The sequence below is a fragment of the Cotesia glomerata genome, linkage group LG6, assembly GCF_020080835.1.
Source record: "Cotesia glomerata isolate CgM1 linkage group LG6, MPM_Cglom_v2.3, whole genome shotgun sequence".
Classification (NCBI taxonomy): domain Eukaryota; kingdom Metazoa; phylum Arthropoda; class Insecta; order Hymenoptera; family Braconidae; genus Cotesia; species Cotesia glomerata.
In genome coordinates, this window is record NC_058163.1 from 6522964 (window position 1) to 6544541 (window position 21578).

The window sequence follows — 21578 nt, forward strand, 5'->3', positions numbered from 1 at the left end:
CATAAACATATTAGGTAATATCAAAATCCCTACATAGGCATATTAGACCATATGAAGCTATATGGTCTAATATGGCTATATATGCCATATATAAACACATAAAAAAAAATTCTTTACGGAATCACCAAAATTGTTTTACTCGTTGTATACAAAAAGAATAATGATAAATTAAAAAAAAATTAGGAAAACGGTTGACCCCAAAGGCCATCCTGCACGGAAAAAAAAATTTCGTTTTGGTAACCTAACTGTAGAGTTACCACACCTATACACAGTTTACTGTTCGTTGTAGAGTTACAGTAACAAAATGTTATTTAGTTCTGATAACTCAATGTTGTTGAGCTCTCAGAGCTCTAAGGGATTGTTCTCAGAGCCAAACCAGCCAAACCAGACCCAACCCAGCCATAGTTGGGAGCGCTCTACGTTGCGCAGTAGTGGAGTGCGCTGACATATTTCATAACCTTCTAAAATAACAAACAGAATTATTTTGTTACTCATCCATATTATTAAAAATATATGAGGACAATTAAGTTTATAGTTTATTTATTTACGGAAATAGGTTTTTTTTTGTCAAATTGAATTTCGTTAGAACAGTTTTGTGTTTATGGTTTTTCAAGTTTTATTTGCAGTGACTGTTAATTTAATGTATTAGTTGAATATATTGTGATAAGTAATAAGTTATCGGAATACATTAAAAGACCCCATTTAACACAAAATAAAAATTTGTTTTGTTTATTTATCTTTTCTTGTGCATATACGGTAGTGATTTTATGTCTAATATTTATTGATATAATTAAGAAAATAAGATAATTTTGTGACGACCATATTTTTATTTTACAAATAATTTTTATTTGTAATATAAGTTCTATTATTATTTTATTTCTATTATAATACTATTCTTATTTGTCATATACAATTATTGTTCGCAATATAAATTCGTTCTGCCGCATTTATTTATTAAATTATCAATGCTAAATCGTAAAAAATTATTAAACAGACTGCCGAAAATTTGTTATAGTCTCTCAGAACGATCCTGTAGAGTTATGAGAGGTAAATAACGTTTAGCTCTCAGAGCTCAACGATGTAGAGTTGCAGGAGCCAAACGGTATTGTAACCATAAGAATTCGTTAACCTACTGGAACTTTTACAACTAACTAACTACTATAGAGTTCCTATAGCAAAATTTTTTTCTCCGTGTGCAACTTCCCGCTACCTCCATATCTAAGCGCTCAACAATTCACTTATTTTTAAGCTTTTTCAAGCTCAAAATATAATTTTTGTGTAATTTTGAGCTCTCCAAGCTCAAATAAATAGCTGTTTTTGCTTTTGAGCTCCTCGAGGTTTCATAGAACACTATTTTTTGAGTTTTGAAACCGCAATAACTTTTGAATGAATTAACCAATTTTCTCGCAGTTTACGGTATATAATACAGTTTTTGATTTCTTTGAAGAATCTTTAAGCGCAAACTAGTCAGACTAAAAATTTCATAGAAATTCTGAATAAAAAACATTTTTCAATTTTTTTCGACGATATCTCACGAACGAATCAACCGATTTTGACCGGGCTGGTGGCATACGACGTGGTTTTTAAGGTTAAGAGCTGATTAGTTTTTGGAATCGATCGGTTCACCCGTTTCAAAGATATTTCAAAAAATGAATTTTTGAAATTTTATTTTGAGATTTCTCAAAATTCATCGACTCAAATTCTGTAAACTAGTATCAAAATTCTAAGAACAAAGAACTCTTTGGAACACCGCTAATTTTGATTGAATCGGATGATCTGTTCAAAAGTTATGAGAGATTTACACACACACACACACACACACACACACACACACACACACACACACACACACACACACACACACACACACACACACATACACACATGCAGACACGGTGATATCACCACGGAATAGTCAGGGAAGCTTCCTAGGACCTCAAAACGTCGAGATCTGATGAAAACTCGATTTTCGAAAACGGGGTAAAACAATAGCTTCACTGATAGAAAATTTATGTTGACTCAAGAGATATTTTTGATCTAAGAATTTATTTTGGAAAATAAATGAATATTTTGCTTTAAGAATTTCTTGTCTTGATTTAGATTTTCTTGGCTTAAGAGCTATATTATCTTCAATCGATACATTTAAGTTTTTCAATCAAAATGACATTATCGTTTAAAAAACAGAATAATTCATCAAAGTATATTTCAAAACTAAATAGTTTTCAATTGTTATACCAAAACAAAATTATTTCTTGGAAATAAGTAAATTAATGACTCAAAAAAGCCATTCTTAACACAAGTCGGTAACATCTTGAATCAATGTTATCATCTTGAACCAAGAGACAAAATTGTTGAAAGAAATATATCTATATATATACAGGGTGTCCCAAAGTCACGGACGCCATTGTAGCAGCATCTGATGAAAAAATAATTCTAAGACGAAAAGTCCTTAGCCATTTTTCAATTAACCGCATAGATAATTAATTATTAATTAAAAATAACGTCTCTTTATTTGTTAGAGAGAGCGCCAGTGTCCAGTAAAGTATGTGCCAAACAAAGACACAACTAACTGTATGACTAACTAGCTTCTATAGCTTCATAGCTAACGTAGTCACACATATTTACTTTACACATTCACACGTGCAACCGTCTTCGTTGAAACGCACTTGACTTGACACTAGCGCTCTCTCTCCTAACGCAAAGGACGTTATTTTAATTAATGTAATTATCTGGTCTGATTAAAATGGCTAAGGACTTTTCGTCTCAGAATTATTTTGTTTATCGGAATGCTTTACAAGACATCTCTGTATATATATATATATATATATATATATATGCTGCTATATATATATGCTGTATATATATATATATATATATATATATATATATATATATACTAGTTGTTACCCGCCCGCTTCGCTGGGCGCTTTATAGAATTGCATTTTTTGATCTAGACTTGAAATTTAATTAGAGTATTGTTTTGACTTGCACAGATTCCAAATGAGTATTGAAAGTTTTAGTTAATGTCATTGCAAGTCTCATAAGTAAAGTTGAAGTCTGTCTAGCTTCAAGTGCGAAGAATTTTTTGTCATTTAAAAATTTTCTCAGCGACATCAATTTTTCATAGAAAATAAACTTAACATGTTTTTTACATACCCAGTGTTTGGAAAATGCATTCATTTTAATCAGTAACATTCCCTCGATCCCGTAATAAGAACAATTTATAAGTTATGTAATCAGCAAAAATAACATGTATGTAAAATTCTAAGTTCGTTGACCGAATTACTACATATAATGTTAAGTTTTGGAAACCTTACAATGACTTTTTTCCCGTTGGTAAAGAGACGTTTGTTGCAAGGAAATTTTTAGCAAATGTTATTGAAACTCAATAGACAGGGTCTAAATTTTATGTTTCAAAAGTACTAGTTGATAAACAACAACATTTTCAGTAGATTTCATAGATATCTAACTATTTTAATTCTTGAAACCAATTTTACCATAACCAAACATACGATCAGCATATAAATATAAATTTTCAACACTTAGTTCACCAGACATAATTAGCTTCTTTCTTTACCTTTTTTTAAATGACGTGAAATCAATCAAATATTAAGAATATGTAATAAAACAAAAGAAAATCGTATTAAAACAAATGAATGAAAAATGAGTCTTTTGTTTTATTAGCGGGGAAAAAAATGTATATAAAAATTAATCGTAAAAAAAATGAGAAAGGGTTGATAAAATCCAAAAATAAGTAGCCTATAACCATATATGAAAAATTCTGCGTCGAAAGGTAGCAGTCCCATCCCGATAGCTTCAGTAGTTTTGACGTCAACTTTTATCAAAGGAACCCTATTTCGTTATATATGTATATTTTCCACCCACGCATTCGCCCACGCGTAGGTATATATGGAACTAAATTCTCAAAAAAGTAACGTAATAAAAATTATTTCCTTTTATGCCGATAAAAAAAATAAATAAATGGAAGAAAAATGCTCGTCTTTTGTTTTTATGGGCGGGAAAAATGTTTATCTAAGTTAAATAGGAATAAAATGGTGAAGGATTGATGGAATTCGAAAAATAAGTAGCCTATAACCATCTACAATTCATTCCGCGTCGAATGGTCCTAGTCCCATGTCAATATGTTCAGTAGTTTTTGCGTGATTGACGGTCTACGAAACCCACTTTCCCTATATATATATATATATATATATCTAGTTTCAAGAGTTCAAGTTTTGAAGAAAAAAAAGTTTCTTGAATCAAGATTGTTTTTCTATCAGTGTTCCCGATTTTTGAAAATTTTTAATTTTCTCAGCGGGAAGTTGAAAATTTTATACAGAACACATATAACTGTTTTATAAATCTTGAATCTTAACTTACAATTGACGTTTTTTCTAGCAACCTTTAATTTTTATACCTAAGATTGATAGCAATTATATTGAGTACTGAAATATATGCCACAAAAAAAAAAAAAGAAATTAATTACTTACTGTAGCGAATTAAATAAATTTATAAATAGGTATAAAAAATGAATGATTGGTACAGATAAAATTTTTTTTATTTACAAATAAGAACAACGGTACATGTCAATTTAATTTCTTACATCGCAATGAAGTTAATTCTACAAACAGATATAATATCACGATAATATTATAATTATTATGATACTCAATAACTATCATCATAATGTTGATTTAATGCAATCGATCGAAGCCGGATGATCGGAATAATAAAAATCCAAGTTTTAAAAAATAAATGAATAAAAATGAATAGCAAAATTGCTGGTCGTACATATTGCGGATGAGATGTACATTACGTGGTACTTAAATGTAAGATAGTAAAGTGTACGCTGGCACACGCGTTACTCGGACTAGTATGAATAAATCTCATGCGCTATCTACGGCAATCAGTTCGGGCTCTCATATACGCGCCTTTTGTCTCGTGGACCAGCGTCTTATCCCTCTTTTTATCCACGGCTGGTTCTCGCCCGCGTAAAACGACCGACCCGTGACCATATACTCAGTGTATATATGAATATTGGTATGTTGTAATCTATATAAGTGTGTACAATCAGGATTTCGGCCGTGAGAATAAAATCATTATTTTTTCTCACCTCTAAACCACGTCACGCACTTACTAGCTTCATAATATTCTTTTATCGGTTGCATTACATTATTTAATGGATTATTTTATGTCTGTATTGTATATTGTATTATGTACGCATTAATGGCTTTTACGCAATTTGTCGGGCAGTGTTTAATTTCGTTATCACGATGAGTGTCAAGTGACTGGAGAATTTTAAAACAGTCATATTAGTAATTAATATCTCGTTTTGATTAATTGTATTGAAATTTCAATTATTCAATCGTCATCAAGTGAAAAATAATATTTTTTCATAATTTTGAAAAATAAGATAACAATCAATGATAAAAAAAAAATTGTTAGTTTCGATTCCACTTTAACTCTGAATAATTTTTAAAGGAGTCAATTTGTCGAAAAATACTAAAATATTTTTAATATAGAGAATTTCATTTCCTCCAAAAAATCTACCGATCCTTTCTAACTATTTATAAAGAAATAATGAAGATTTTTGAGAAAAAAAAATGTCTTTCATAAAAAAAAATTAGGAAAACGGTTGACCCTAAAGGCCATCCCTGCAACTTCCCGCTAATTCCGTTAATACCTGGGCGCTTAAAATTGTACCTACGAAGTTTTTGAGCACTTCGAGCTCAAAAATACAATCTATGTATTGTTTTGAGCTCTCCAAGCTCAAAAAGATACCTTTTCTATGCTTTTGAGCTCAAAATTCTGATAGGAGTTTCATAGAAAACTATTGTTTGAATTTTCAAACCGCAATAACTTTTGAATAAATGAACCGATTTGTACGCGGTTGGCGGCATTCTACGCAGTTTTTTAAGCCTCATGAAGAATTTCTAGGTTTCAGTTGGTCAAACTAAAAATTTCGGAGTAATTCCGAAAAAACACATTTATGGGTTTTCTTTCCTGCACGATATCTCTCAAACGAATCAACTGATTTTGACCGGATTAGCGGCAATCGACGTAGTTTTTTGATGTTAAAAGCTGATTAGTTTTTGGAGTTGATTGATAAAGCTGTTTAAAAGTTATTCCAAAAAAAACACTTTTGAAAAAAATTTTTTTTACCGTTTTTTTTAGATTTTTCGAAATCCATCGGTCCGAATCAGTCCAAATTGTATTCAAATTCTAAGTTTGGCTAAGCCCTTTCTAATGGCACCAACCGCGATGAAATCGGTTTAACCGTTCAAAAGTTATAAGAGGTTTACATACTTACACACACACAAACACACACACACACACACACACACACACACACACACACACACACACATACAGACATAGTGACACCCTCGCGGGAATAGTCAGGGAAGCTTCCTAGGACCTCAAAACTTCGAGATCTGATGAAAACTCGATTTTCGAAAAACGGGGTAAAACCAATAATTTACCGATTTTTGAAAATTTCTTAGCGGGAAGTTAAAAATGAATAAGAATCGAAAAATTTCTCATAATGGTGATTTTTTCGAAAACAAAGAATTTGAAGTCTCGGGGCACTATGAAAAAAAAATTGCAGTGATTTAAATTTTTCAGGGATTTTAGGGGACACTTTAAGGTTGAAAAATTATTGACAATATCCTTCGTTCATTCATTTTATTCAAATATAATATTCTTAACTATGCGAATTTTTGTCTTTTTTTCAGTCAAATTTTTCAATTGAAAAAAATTTTTTTCGTCAATAGCCATTTACGGTATCTTATAGAGAATTTCGTATGATTTTCAAAACCCTCCTTCGATTTCCTTTGAAGTCATTATTCCCATAGTTATTGATCATAAAAGTTAAAAAGAACTTTTTTTGTTTGAATGACGATCACTCCGCGGCAAATAAAAGAGCTTTTGAGTGAAACAATGGAAAAAAAATTTTTTAAGTCCGTAGACCTTATTTTAGATGAGAAAAAATTTGGAATAATTTTTTAACTTCCCGCTAAGAAAATCGAAGATTTTCAAAAATCGGGAAGTTATTGTTTTCACCCCGTTTTGCAAAAATCGAGTTTTCATCAGATCTCGACGTTTGAAGGTCATAGGAAGCTTCCCTGACTACTCCCGCGAGGTTGTCACTGTGACTGTATGTGTGTGTGTGTGTGTGTGTGTGTGTGTGTGTGTGTGTGTGTGTGTGTGTGTGTGTGTGTGTGTGTGTGTGTGTGTGTGTGTGTGTGTGTGTGTGAACCGCTTATAACTTTTAAAGGGCTCATCCGATTTTATCGCGGTTGGTATCATTTGAAAGGGCTTGGCCAAACTTAGATTTTGAGTATAATTTAGACCGATTCGGATCAGTAGATTTTGAGAAATCTTAAAAAAACTAAGAAAAAAAATTTTTTCAAATGTGGTTTTTTTTCGATAACTTTTAAACGGCTCTACCGATCGATTCCAAAAACTAATCAACTCTAGACAATAAGAAACCACGTCGATCGCTACCAAGCTGGTCGAAATCGGTTAATTCGTTCGAGAGATATCGTGAACGAAAGAAAATCGAAAAAAGTATTTTTTACTCCGAATAATTACTCCAAAAATTTTTACTTTAAGTAATTTTTACTCCGAAATTTTTGGTACGATCAATTAAAACCTGAAAATTCTTTATGAGGCTGATGAAACTGCGTCGAATGCCGTCAACGCCGTGAAAATCGGTTGATCCATTCAAAAGTTATTGCGGTTTGAAAATTCCAAAAGTAGTGTTCTATGAAACTCCTACCAGACTTTTGAGCTCGAAGAGCTCAAATGCATAGAAATACTATCTCTTTGAGCTCAGCGAGCTAAAAATATCACATAAATTATATTTTGAGCTCAAAAATCTCAAAAACGTCATATGTTCAATTTTAAGCGCCCAGGTACGGAATTAGCGGGAAGTTGTAGGGATGGCCTTTAGGGTGAACCGTTTTACTAATTTTTTTTGGTAGTTTCTTTAGGATTTCTCCAGACCCAAACATGATAAATTATTATTTAAAATTTTCATGGTCGTATTCGAAAACTAGATACTTAGAGCTACAATTGGATTTTTTTTTGTTGTACGATTATTTTCCTTGGAGTTATAGCTCGTTGAAAATTACCCAAAAATTTAGAATTTTTTTTATATCCCTTAATTTTCGTGACGAGTGTATTAAGGGATAATTTTATTTTCTATTTTTGTCGAAAATCTAACAATTTATAAATTTTAAGTTTTATAAAATTTTTTTAATAATTCTACGATAAACTACCAAATATTACCCGTGAAAACTAACATAAATTATTTCACAATCGACGTGTAATTAGTAGTCACTATAAAGCAAACAACTGCGTTGACATAAAAATCGTGACAATTCAAGAAAGTAATCAGTAATTGATACACATTTCGTTGCGATATTAGTCTTCCTTTCTCTTATTTTTTCTTATTACTGACATCTAATAGTAATTACAATTAGTATTGTCATTGAGCAATCATAATTGTCCTGGTCTACTGTAAATATCAAACTTTTACTACGTGTGTGGTCGTTAGTGGGTCCATTTTTATCGAGACATTATTGACATAATAAAGGCATTACTGCTAATTGAGAGAAAAAAGCATAAGTTTCAAAATCGCAAGATTTTTGTTAAATATTTTTCACTGCGACCGTAAAAGTTCCGAGCTGCAATTAAGTTGTGAAATATATAGTTGAAGCTTGTTATGGTTCCTTTATTCTCAAGTGATAGTTAGCTCCGCAAGTGATAGGGGGAACTAGTTTACAATAACTGATTGAGTCATAAAAGTTTTTTGCTGATCATAGGGCACAAGCATAACTCTAAGAATTTTAACCAGGTGCAAAACTAGTCTGTCATGTCTGCACAAAAAATTAGATTTAATAAATAAACTTTTGGACACTTCAAGAGTTAACGCCTTAAATATGAAGTTTGTAATGATAATTTATTAGATTTTACGAATTTAAATCCTTTATTTTGAGTATTTGTTGGCAATGACTTTTTATCGAAATAAAAAATAAATTTTATTACAATTACTTATAAAAATTACACAACAGATTTTTTAATTACCTGTGTAATGGTTTACTTAAAAAATTTTGGAAAATTCGAAAGTGCAAGACTAATAATTAATGTTCATTGAATTTTCAATAAAAATAGATTATAGTGATAATTTATATATTTATATAATTTATAGATTAAAGTGGAAATAAAAAAAAGTTCGGCTTAATAAATTTTTGATATTTTAAATCACAGTATAAATAGTTGAGAGACTTACGAAATAAATATGAAAAATGCTATTGTTATAATAGGATCGATTAACAATCATTTTATTAAAAGCGTAATAGAACAAATTTACAGAACTAACAAACTATTCGAAATTCCTTTAAAAACTTGATATGAAAAATTTAAAAACAATACCGAAATCACATTAAGTTGCAATTATAATTTCACAATTTCCTATCCGTTAGGTGAGAAAATTAAATAATAAATTAAGTCGGAAAATTAATTTCTTAAAAAATAATCATATTTTTTTCTCCTTATAGACAGGAGAATTCACACTGTAAGTCCACACTGTAAGTCGTTAAAATTAATTTTTTATATAGAAATATTAAATACTAATCATTTAAAAAAAAATGTTTGTGTTAAGCAATCACTGGCAATCACTTTTATTACCAACAGTGTATTTATTGTGTCATTTATCAGTATAAATGACTGTAAAGGACGATTTAATGAAGCGAATCGTTCCTATTTTGATTTTTAGGCGTTTATTTATCAGAGAGCATACTTTCGCGCTCGCGCTTAAAGCATGTAAAAATGAATTATCACCAAAAAATATAAAATACATGCACAGAAAAAAAGAATTAACTTGAATCAAGTAAATAATTTTGAAGAACTTCATCTTCTTGATTTGAGTAGAAAAATTTTTAAGTTAAGAAATTTTTCTTGGTTTAAGTAAATTTTACTTGATTCAAAAATTTTTCGTCTTGATTCAAGACAATGAAACTTTTTAAAATTGTTTTCTTGGTTGAATAATTTTTCACTTATAATCGTGGAATATAATGCGGCCCATTAATTTATTACCATTTTTTAAATAAAAATTACAAAAAAATTTATTTATTTTGTGGTAGACTTCATAAAATTTTCGTGCCATTCGTCCCACGATTACCGTGAATCTAACGGTAATTTTGAAAGAAAATTTTTTTCAGTGTAGGTATAATATTCATGAAAAATTTAACTCATTAAAATGTTAAAGAAACACAAAAAAATTGTTAAATTAACACAATCACAGACAATTTTTTACTGTATGACGATATCAAACTTTAACTACCAAATCCCTTTTTAATATAAAAAAGTTTGGAAAATCCAAAAGTGCACGACTCATAATGCTCATTTAATTATGAAATATTAATAAAATAAAGAATGTGAAAAAAATATATAAAACAGCTAAAATAGCACGATAATGCGTACGCGCCTCTAGTGGGATATATGTACACAAGATATATAGATATACAGTCTTCTGGTTTTTGTTTTATTTTATTAATTGTACATAAACGACACTGAATTACCTATCCATTCGCATTCGGTGACCTAAATTTCTTTCAAAGAATTAAAAAAAAAAAATTTAACTCAATTAATGCATTTTGTCGCAAGTTACAGTGTTTCCAGAGTTTCATACATGACGGACAGGAAAATTTTTTGACTTATTTTGATGTTTTTTCCGTTTCTATTGTACCAAATCAATTTTTGAAAATTGCCAAATTAATCTCCATTAAATTATCTTGACAATAGTATGCAAAATATCTTGATTCCGTGAACTAACAAGACTATAATAATAAAAATAGTTGCCGAAATGAGGCAAAAAAAATTTTTCAATCGTAAAGCACTCTCTGATGCTTTGCATTATGAGTCGTGCAAAATTTTTCCGTTCCACTATAATGCACTCAACACTTTCACACTTGAAAAAAATATAATTTTATATAGCAACTTCTTCGGCTATTCAATTTCATTTATGTTTCGACGAATACTTTACAATGTATATAAACAGTAAATAAACACGTACAAAAATCATAAAATTGTGAACACAGAATATAAATTGATGCCAATCGTGGGCGACATACAAAAAAAAAAAAAAAAAAAAAAAATGTGGGTTATTATCGTTAGAACATTCAACGGAAATATAAAATAGCATTTTTAATCGAATTTGATGGTTAAAATTTCATCTTTGATATACGTTATGCAATAGACAACATCCATTGGGTGTAAACTGCTAGTACGGTGTGCATATGATGTCGTCTTGATTTTCTCACTCGTTCAGTTAAGTCTCTTACTTAACGTATAGTGTGCTATACCCGTATAAAATCAACACGTAAACAGGTTGAAAAGATTCTAGGATAGGTCCAGCAGAGTATACAACCGGTAAATATATGTCTATGTATATTGTACTTGTTCTCTCTTCGATTATGCGACATTTCATGCAGATATCCGTTGCCCACGCGATCTTTTCTGTCGTGAAAACTCGTCTCCTTGCATGCATGCAATCTTACATGAACACGCGATAATTTCTTGTCTTGTACAATACATTACTTTTCATATTAATTCATCCTTTTTAGTTAACAAACTTTTTTCCTGTGAGATAAAAAATCAAATAGTTATAAGTCTCTTCATTTTCATGGTAATACAAAAATTTTTAATTATCAAATTAAGCAATTATTTGAAGAGATAAGGGCTCCACCTGTTGTTTGCACGTAAGGGATATTTATTATATAGATTTTGTTTCAAAATTTTTTTTTTGCGGGAAGCAATTTTTAGACAAATTGATGGTACTTTTGCTGTCAGATCTTTGTATTTATGATTATTTATGTTTTGTAGTTGAAGCGTAAATTGATGTATATTTTCATTTTTTATAGTTTACAAAGTTTAATCTGGTTCAATTGACCCCATATAATTTTAAAATAATTAATAGTAAATAATAAATAAATAAACGATTATATCACTATAAACAAAGTTGAGGATTATAAAGTATAAGTATATACAACTACTACAATTCAAACTATCAATTAACTCAAAAATTTTAATATTATTAAACAATTTGTCATCAGTCGAAAAAAAAGTTTACATGCCTAAAAATAAAAAAATCTCAATTTTTCAAAATTTATTAATCGCAATGATTTCAAGTTTTGATCATATCCGAGTTTAACATATTAAAATCTAATTCTAAGAGCATAAAGCGTTTTTTCAATTTTTTCGATTTTTTAAGTCGAGTGGTTCAATTGCCCCATGGTTTAATTGACCCCTTTCTCCCCTACAATTTATGTAAGTCAAGAAAGAGGAAGATTTTCCAAAGCTTTTTTGAAGATCATCAAATTTACTACAAGTAAAAATTTTTTATCAATATGATAGTTTAAAACAGGGCGAAGATTTAAAAATTAAAAAAAAAAAATAGACAATACGTGATTTTTGAATAAAAAAAATTGAACATAAAAAAAGGTAATTAGAATTTAAATTGAAAACTTAAATTTAAAAAAATTATATCTCGGTGATTAGAAAAATATTTTCATGTGTCATTGAAAAAAAATAGTTTCAAGTATATGACTGAAATAAGATTTTACTATAAAAAAAATTGAAAAAATATGCATTTTAATTAAATGTCTTCAGAACTTCTGACATAAAATTTGTTAGTAGGTTATTACTTTTTTAAAGACTTATTTTTTTATAAAACATTTATGAAATGACTTTATTAAACGTCTATGTGAAAAAGATACGTTTCAATAAAATGGCATTACAGTAGCCAAGACACCCAGCAGGATCGACATATAATAGCGTGTTTTGCCGTAAGCCAGTGTGTAACATAATTAAGCTTTAGCTTACTCGCACGCGATCCTCAAGAGTCCTTGTAATCTTACAATTAACATTGAATAATACTCTGTAAGTGAAATATAATTCTTTTAGGCTTTTTCATTTATAAACTTAGCTAGTTTTTATTTTTATTATTATTTTATTTAGTAATTTAGTTATCTTCGGAGAAAAATTATATGAATTTAATTTAATTTTTAGCTAATTGTTAGTAAAAGAATAAGTTTAAATTAAATCTTATTTATTTGCGCGTCAGGTAAATTAATTCCGCGGTGATTAATAGGTGGCGCGAGTTTGTCTAAAGTTATGACTGTAAAAAATTTGTGGAGGAAATCCAGAGTGAATTATTTTTAATTTATTTAATTCCTGTAAGAGAGATTTTATTTATATTAGTAGAGTTCATTGAAATCTAACTATTTCATTTGTCCTCATGTTGTAATTATTGAAAAATTTTGATATTTTCTGACTCAGCTCATCGAGCTGGATTTTGACCGGATTAGCGGCAATCGACGTGGTTTTTTTATGTTAAGAGCTGATTAGTTTTTGGAGTTGATTGATAAAGCCGTTTAAAAGTTATTCCAAAAAAAACACTTTTGAAAAAAATTTTTTTTACCGTTTTTTTTAGATTTTTCGAAATCCATCGGTCCGAATCAGTCCAAATTGTATTCAAATTCTAAGTTTGGCCAAGCCCTTTCTAATGGCACCAACCGCGATGAAATCGGTTTAACCGTTCAAAAGTTATAAGAGGTTTACATACTTACACACACAAACACACACACACACACACACACACACACACACACACACACACACACACACACACACATACAGATATAGTGACACCCTCGCGGGAATAGTCAGGGAAGCTTCCTAGGACCTCAAAACGTCGAGATCTGATGAAAACTCGATTTTCGAAAAACGGGGTAAAAACAATAACTTCCCGATTTTTTTAAATTTTCAATTTTCTTAGCGGGAAGTTAAAAGTTTTTGTGTATGTTTTAGAAAATGATACCGAATAAATTTTGACAATGAGAAATAAAGTCTTTAAAAAAATAATATACAAGAAATTATTGCTGATAATTTTTGTCGCGAGAAATTTTTGCATGAGAAAAAACATACGGTCGTCCAAAATAATTAGTTATTTATCGAAAATAATTTAGCTATTTCAACAACAATATTTGTTATATCAATTAACTGGTTTATGTTTAACCACCAAAAAATTTGTTGTTATACTGACATAACAATCTTGTTATTTCAACAAATTGATTTGTTCATTCAATTAAAATATTTTGTCGAACTAAAAGATCTTGCTGTAACAAAATTGTCTTGTTATAACATATAAGTAACTTATAACCTAGACTTTGTTATCATATATGATTTGTTAACCCAATGTTAACATATTCATTTGCTACCGCAGGTTTTATGTTGCCCTATCAACTTTTATTTTTTGACGTGGCAATTAGTTTGAAACACTTTGGACAAAATATCCACAAAAAAATTCTTATTCTTCTGATCGAAAAAAAGAAAACTAATTATTTCAAGTATATTACGCTAATATAAGTTTAAAATAGTTACTTAAATGCTATCGAGCGATAGTAAAATGTATAATTTATGAAATTTTCTGAAATAAACCACAAAAAGTTTTTAATCCTCTAAATAAAAAAAATTGACAGTCTTGAAGTTAGTCATAGGTCAAATTCGCAAAAAACGGGCCGTAATTTATCATTGATTAAAATAAAGGTTCACTATTCAAATTTCTAGTTAGAATTTATATGCAGCAGAAATTGCCCCATTCCGAGGGTAAAAAATTTCGATAAAGCATTTCCGTCAAAACAAATTTAAGCTAAGAAATGTAAAATCTCCCTAACAAAACTAAAAAAAAATTTTTTTTTGTCTATTTGCGTTTCAAACATGTGAAGTTATTTGAGTAGTTTTAATATTACTTACTTTCACCCATTATTGGTTCTCTTCACATTTATAATACGTTCAACATACGTTTTTAACGTCCATTACCTTCAAATGACGATTTCAACGTTCAATACGTTGATCCTACGTTTTCAACGTCTAATACGCTCAACCTACGATTTGAACGTTCAATACGTTGAATCTACGATTTAAATTTAGACTCGGGCAGGACGGCCGAAAACTACCGATATTTGTGCAACACAATATAGTGTCACGAGCATTGAAGTTATCGAATCGTACTTGAACATTTTTAAATTGCGACTATAACATTTTATTAAAACAACGGTCGAAGCGGGAATGATGCCGTTTAGGTAGCAGTAACTGCTGCAAGAAATACTTTCGGTTACTTCCCACCAACTATCATTAAGCGCTATCAATTTATGAAATAATTGCAGTAGGAAAAAAACAAAAAACAAAACTAAGAAGGTCATTTTTAATGCTCATCTATAGAAAATAAAAAATTTTAGATTATTTTTTATTCTTATAAAAAAAATTAGAAAAACGGTTGACCCTAAAGGCCATATCCCTGCAACTTCCCGCTAATTCAACAAAGCGCTTAGAATTGTACTCATGACGTTTTTGAGCTCTTCGATTTCTATACTCCGACTAATATTTTAGTATTTACATTTTTCCTATATCAATGGTAGATACTCAGTAAAATTTTTATCATTTGGAAGATTTGCAAATTTCAATCTCATCACATTTTTTAAATTAAATTACCTAGCCGGTGGTTTAAGTTTTTAATACAAATTAAGTTAGATCACACCCGTGTAGGGTTTTATGAATGGCCAACTATCGGGCCATGATTGGGTGCCAAGCATACTAGCCTGGCACAGTATGGGCCCAGCCATAATTGGGCCCAGCCACGGCAAACTATCATCGGCCGAATTGTGATCAAAATACTGTCAACCTTCTGTAGCTTACGACTGGGTTAAGAATGCACGCATAAAACGATTTTGTTGAAATAACAAAAGACGGGATGACTGAAAAATTTGTCCTGGTAACAAATGAGTGTAGTTACTCCAACAAATTCTCTTTGTTATTTTAATAGAATAACTTTGCTGTTTCAACAAAAAAATTTGTTATACCAACTAAAGTACTTTGTCGAATCAACTTAAAGATTTTGCTATAGTAACGAAACTGTTTTGTTGTTATAACATATTAATAACTTGTTATAACCTAAATTTTGTTATTTTTACTTATAATTTGTTATCCCTATGTTAACAAATCCATTTGTTACCACAACATATCTTAGGTTATCTTAACAAAATTTTTTTCTGCGTGTGGTTTTTAATTATCGGCAAACCATCGATAGTCATTGATCGGCCAACCATTGGCTGAATGACTGGCCAAGTGTATCACTGGCGATTTTGATACAGTATCTATGGGCCACTCATCAGCCATTAATGGCCCAATATTGGGATTTTGACCATCGGCCAATGATGGCAAGCCATTAATAGACCAGTCATCGGCATTGTTGTGTGCCTGGCGGTTCCTACACGGGCAATTCAATAGAACGTCACTTAGATATAAAAAAATAGTTTCAGCGGATAGTCAATCAATTAATTATTGTTTATGAAATCTGTTATACTTAAAAGTTTCTAACCCGAGTGACAAATTCATAACTTTAAGCTAATAATCGTCAAACACTAATTATTTTCTTTTTCTGTTTATAAATGAAAAAAAAAAAAAAAATATTAATTTCAGTGTCAATAAACATCGAAAATAATTCAATAAGATCAAGGGCATAAAAATACACATAAGAACAAAATCCATAAAATTTACCCGACTAGAAATTTCAGTGAGGCAGTGATTTGGCGCAAGTAAGGCATGCCGAATTCCAAACTTGCAGTAAGTGAGGCATCCAAACCAGGCCGAAGTTTGGGATGTAACGCAGTTGCGAGGCTCAGCCTAACTTGGCTTCCTGATTAGGTTGCAGTTTGGAAACCAAATTCGAAACGAAGAATCCAAATCTAATTCTTTCTTGATTTTTAGCTTTTTTATTATCAAGCGAAAATTAATAAAAACAAATGCTTATTTTTTTATCTTCTTTTACTATTTTAAATATAAATATTAAATTTAGGGCTAAATTTTTTTAAATATTTCATGAATAAAAAACAAATTCTTTGTTGCTTTTATTTAATATTATTTTTATTATTTAATTTTATTTTTCTGTAATTTTTTGTTGTTTTTTGGAGCGTTTTTTAATGTGAAGAGATTTTTTTGATTGGTAGATTTGATAAGTCAAAGGGGAAGGAGATGATGGAGGAGTTAGATACACTAATCACACATAACACTTAACTTTACTTCACACTCGCCTTAATAGTAATTATAATTAGTAATTATTAATTATTAAAAATCGTACATGTCGAACGCGAGACTCGAACACGGTACCCGACGCACGAGGGCCCTATACCATACCGCGACGCTACGCCGATGATGAGCGACCTCTTACTTCAAGATACTTATAAGCACAACCAATGTTTGGCTTGCCTAATTTAAAACAAATAAGATTCGAATTGGGCTAGCCTAAGTTCGGAAAGCCAAGTTCGCTCCAAACTAGCAAAACTCAGGTTATCGTTACTTGAAACCAGTTCGGCATTCCATGATATATCAGACTTAAGGAATCCATGAAACTTTCCTAGTTACGTTCAAATATGGCAAGCAAAACATTTCGTTCTGCCTACCTTGGTTTTTATGAGGTACAACCTAGGCAAGCCTAAGTTAGGCAAGCCAAACTTGCCCCGAATTGGTTCTTCGGCATATGCCTCACTGAAATTTCTAGTCGGGTACTTGAGACACCATGTTTATATGTACAATACACAAATACTCTCATAAATACACACTTTTATATGTATAGAACTAAAAGGCTTAACTTTGGAAAGCCAAATGTCTTCTCCCACTCCGTTTTAGAGTACTTTGGCAAGAAACGCCGAAGTTCGTCAAACGTTTGGAATGCCTAACTTGCAGGAAATTATAAAATCCAAAGATCTACGGAAGTTCGGTTTGCCAAACTTAAAAGTAATTGGGGCCATCTATGGTAAGACAAAGTTTGGCGAATGTTTGGAATACCTAACTTGTAGGAAATTATAAAATCCAAAGGCTTACGAAAGTTCGGTTTACCAAACTTAAAGGTAATTAGGGACATTTATGGCAAGCCAAACTACGGCAAATCTTTGGTTATTGTTACTTCCAGCTAGTCAGGCATTCCAAAGGTTCGCCGAAGTTCGGCTTGCCATAGATGTCCCAAATTACATGCAAATTTGGCATGCCAATCTTCGTTTTGCCTAACGTGGATTTAAGAAGGCGCAAATTAGGCTTGCCTAAGTTAGGTAAGCCAAACTTGCCCCTCACTAATTCTTCGACATTCCTCACTACAATTTCTAGTCGGGATATAACTAAAAACTTAATTTTATATTTTTTCCATAAAACCAGTCAATAAAATAAAAAATGTTACATATTGCCATCATTAATCTTCAAAGAATACCGACAAACATATATCTGTATATATACTATATAGTATTATATACACACTACACATTTTCAGTAACTGTTTATCCCATATCTAACCTTTCGCATCACGAATTTCTCGCGCTCGTCAGACATTTAACCGTCGACTCGGTTAATAATTGGTTATACCTTCACCGCCTTCTTCCCTACTTTTCGTCTTTCTCCTTCAACATATTATGTATTTAGTGTTCGTTACTTTTTTTACCATTAACATTTTTTTTGCTGTTCTAGCTCTAAACTTTTTAGCACACGCATCACGTATTTATTTCCCGAGAATCCACACATCTGTCCACGTAATAAATCGATGATTTATGACACCACTCTGTTGAGCGAACGTAAAAAATTTATTCCTAGCGGTCAGATTGTGGTTCGAGATGCATCTCGCTAAAATTTCGGACTAGACCTACAATTATAACTTAACACCTTTACCTTCAAAAGCGTTGACCGCTAGTTATTGAATTGTACGATCATCACCTTTTTGGTAGACGAAAAAATCAATCTGTCTATAAAATTATAATTTATATTTTTGATTAATTTATTGATTTTTCGAAGATATATTTGAAAAAATTAATTTTCGGCTAATGCGTTTTTGAGAGTGTGATTAGGTTGTGCGGCACGGACAAAGCGTGTATGAGTAATGTAATAAGAAATGGCTTCTCGTTGTAAAGAACCACCTCCTTTAGACTTTGTTAAATAGAATGTATGCACGTGCTCGTAATTAACTCATTACTTAACACGGGGTCCGCACGTTAAACTTTCGAAATGCCAAATAATGATAATGTATGGCTAAGAAGGTAAAAATTTTAATTATAAAATAAATTTTACTGGTACAGGGCCAGTCAGTGTTCATTGTACGTAGATAATAATAAGTATTATTTTGGCTGTAAAATTTATAATCGACTTGGTTTGAGAAAAATTGCATTGATGTAATTGATTAGATGTAATCGATTTTTAACTTCAGTGAATGTGTAATTTTGAAAGTAAGTTTTTATGTACCGCTTAAATTTAATAAATTTAGAATTAATTGTTATTCTCACCGCAATCAAAGTACAGGAGTGAAAAAATGAAATATTTGGTGCATGGTGCATGCACGGAAAAAATGAAACACAACTAGTTACTGTGCCACACAAGAATGAGCGATAAGTATATAAAAAAAGTTCTTAGCACATTACTAGATCATGTGATAATAAGAATGAGTCGTTTTTACATATAACTGAGTATCTTTCAGCACAGTAACCATTCCTATGTTGCACATTACACTGAAAACACGAGTGATTCTCATGTTCACAGTCGCTGTTAGTTTTTAGGACAATACAGGTTTCCGTGAGCTGAAGAACCCTTACTATATAAAATAAGTATGAGTACTGCGCAAGCGTACGAACCAGTCACCTGACAAACGTTTCTCATTCTCGTGCAGCACAGTAACCATTCCTATGCTAAATGAGAACTGTTGCTGTGGATCACATTGTAATGATAGTAACAAAAAAATTAGTAAAACGGTTCACTCTAAAGGCCATCCCTGCAACCCCACTAATTCCATACCTGGGCGCTTAAAATTGAACATATGACGTTTTTGAGATTTTTGAGCTCAAAATATAATTGATGTGATATTTTTAGCTCGCTGAGCTCAAAGAGATAGTATTTCTATGCATTTGAGCTCTTCGAGCTCAAAAATCTGATAGGAGTTTCATAGAACACTACTTTTGGAATTTTCAAACCGCAATAACTTGTGAATGGATCAACCGATTTTCACGGCGTTGACGGCATTCGACACAGTTTCATCAGCCTCATAAAGAATTTTCAAACTTTAATTGATCAAACCAAAAATTTCGGAGTAATTTCGAAAAAACACTTTTTTCGGTTATCTTTCGTTCACGATATCTCTCCAACGAATCAACCGATTTCGACCAGCTTGGTGGCGATCGAGGTGGTTTTTTATTGTCTAGAACTGATTAATTTTTGGAATCGATCGGTTGAGCCGAAAATATAAAATAAGTTTCATTTGCGAAGTTATTAATCGATACTTCGAACAATTTATCTAAAGTTTGAACTTGTAAATGTAAATTATATTTTTTCAAAAAATGTAATTTTTTGAGCATTAAATTAAATTTTCGTAATAGTTATATTGTTTTTGAGTCTTGTTGATAAATCTTAACGTAAAAAATAAAACATAATAAATTATTAACTTTATGACGTTGAATTAACTAAAATTTGAAACTACTTTCATATTATTGAAATGAACTAATATATAACAATCCGTAGAATTTTTCAAGAAATAAATTATTACATAAAGAATTTTTTAAAAAATGGTACCTGTAGAAATTAAAAAAGATTAGGAAAATATTTGATCCTAAAGGCCATCTCTGCAACTTTCTGCTAATTCCATACCAACTGCTTAAAATTGTATATGACGTTTTTGAGCTCTTTGAGCTCAAAAATATAATTCCTGTGTTATTTTGAGCTCTCCGAGCTTTTATTGGTGTTTAATAAAACACCATTCATTACATTTTCAAGCTGCAGTTACTTTCGAATGAATAAACCTATCCCGAGGCGAAATTTAAATTGTAGATTCAACGTATTGAACGTTCAAATCATAGGTTGAGTGTATTAGACGTTGAAAACGTAGGATTAACGTATTGAACGTTGAAATCGTCATTTGAACGTAATAGACGTTAAAAACGTATGTTAAACTTACCCAACATTATAAATGTGAAGAGAACCAATAATGGGTGAAAATAGTAATATTAAAACTACTCAAATAACTACACATTTTTAATTTTCTTAGCGGGAAGTTAAAAATTTTTATTTTTTTTTGTAAAAATCCAGTGGTACAAAATTTTATAAAAAGTTATCATTTTATATACAGATTTATGAGGCCATTTTTGGTATAAAATCGTATGAATGATATTTCATAAAATTTTACATAATTTTGGAAACCATTCCGAGGGTAAAAAATTTCGATAAAGCATTTTCTTAAAAAAAAAATGGTAAATTTAAGCTAAGAAATGTAAAATCTCCCTAACAAAACTAAAAAAAAAAATTTTTTTTGTCTATTTACGTTTCAAACATGTGCAGTTATTTGAGTAGTTTCAATATTACTTATTTTCACCCATTATTGGTTCTCTTCACATTTATAATACGTTGGATACGTTCAACATACGTTTTTAACGTCCATTACCTTCAAATGACGATTTCAACGTTCAATACGTTGAATCTACGATTTAAATTTC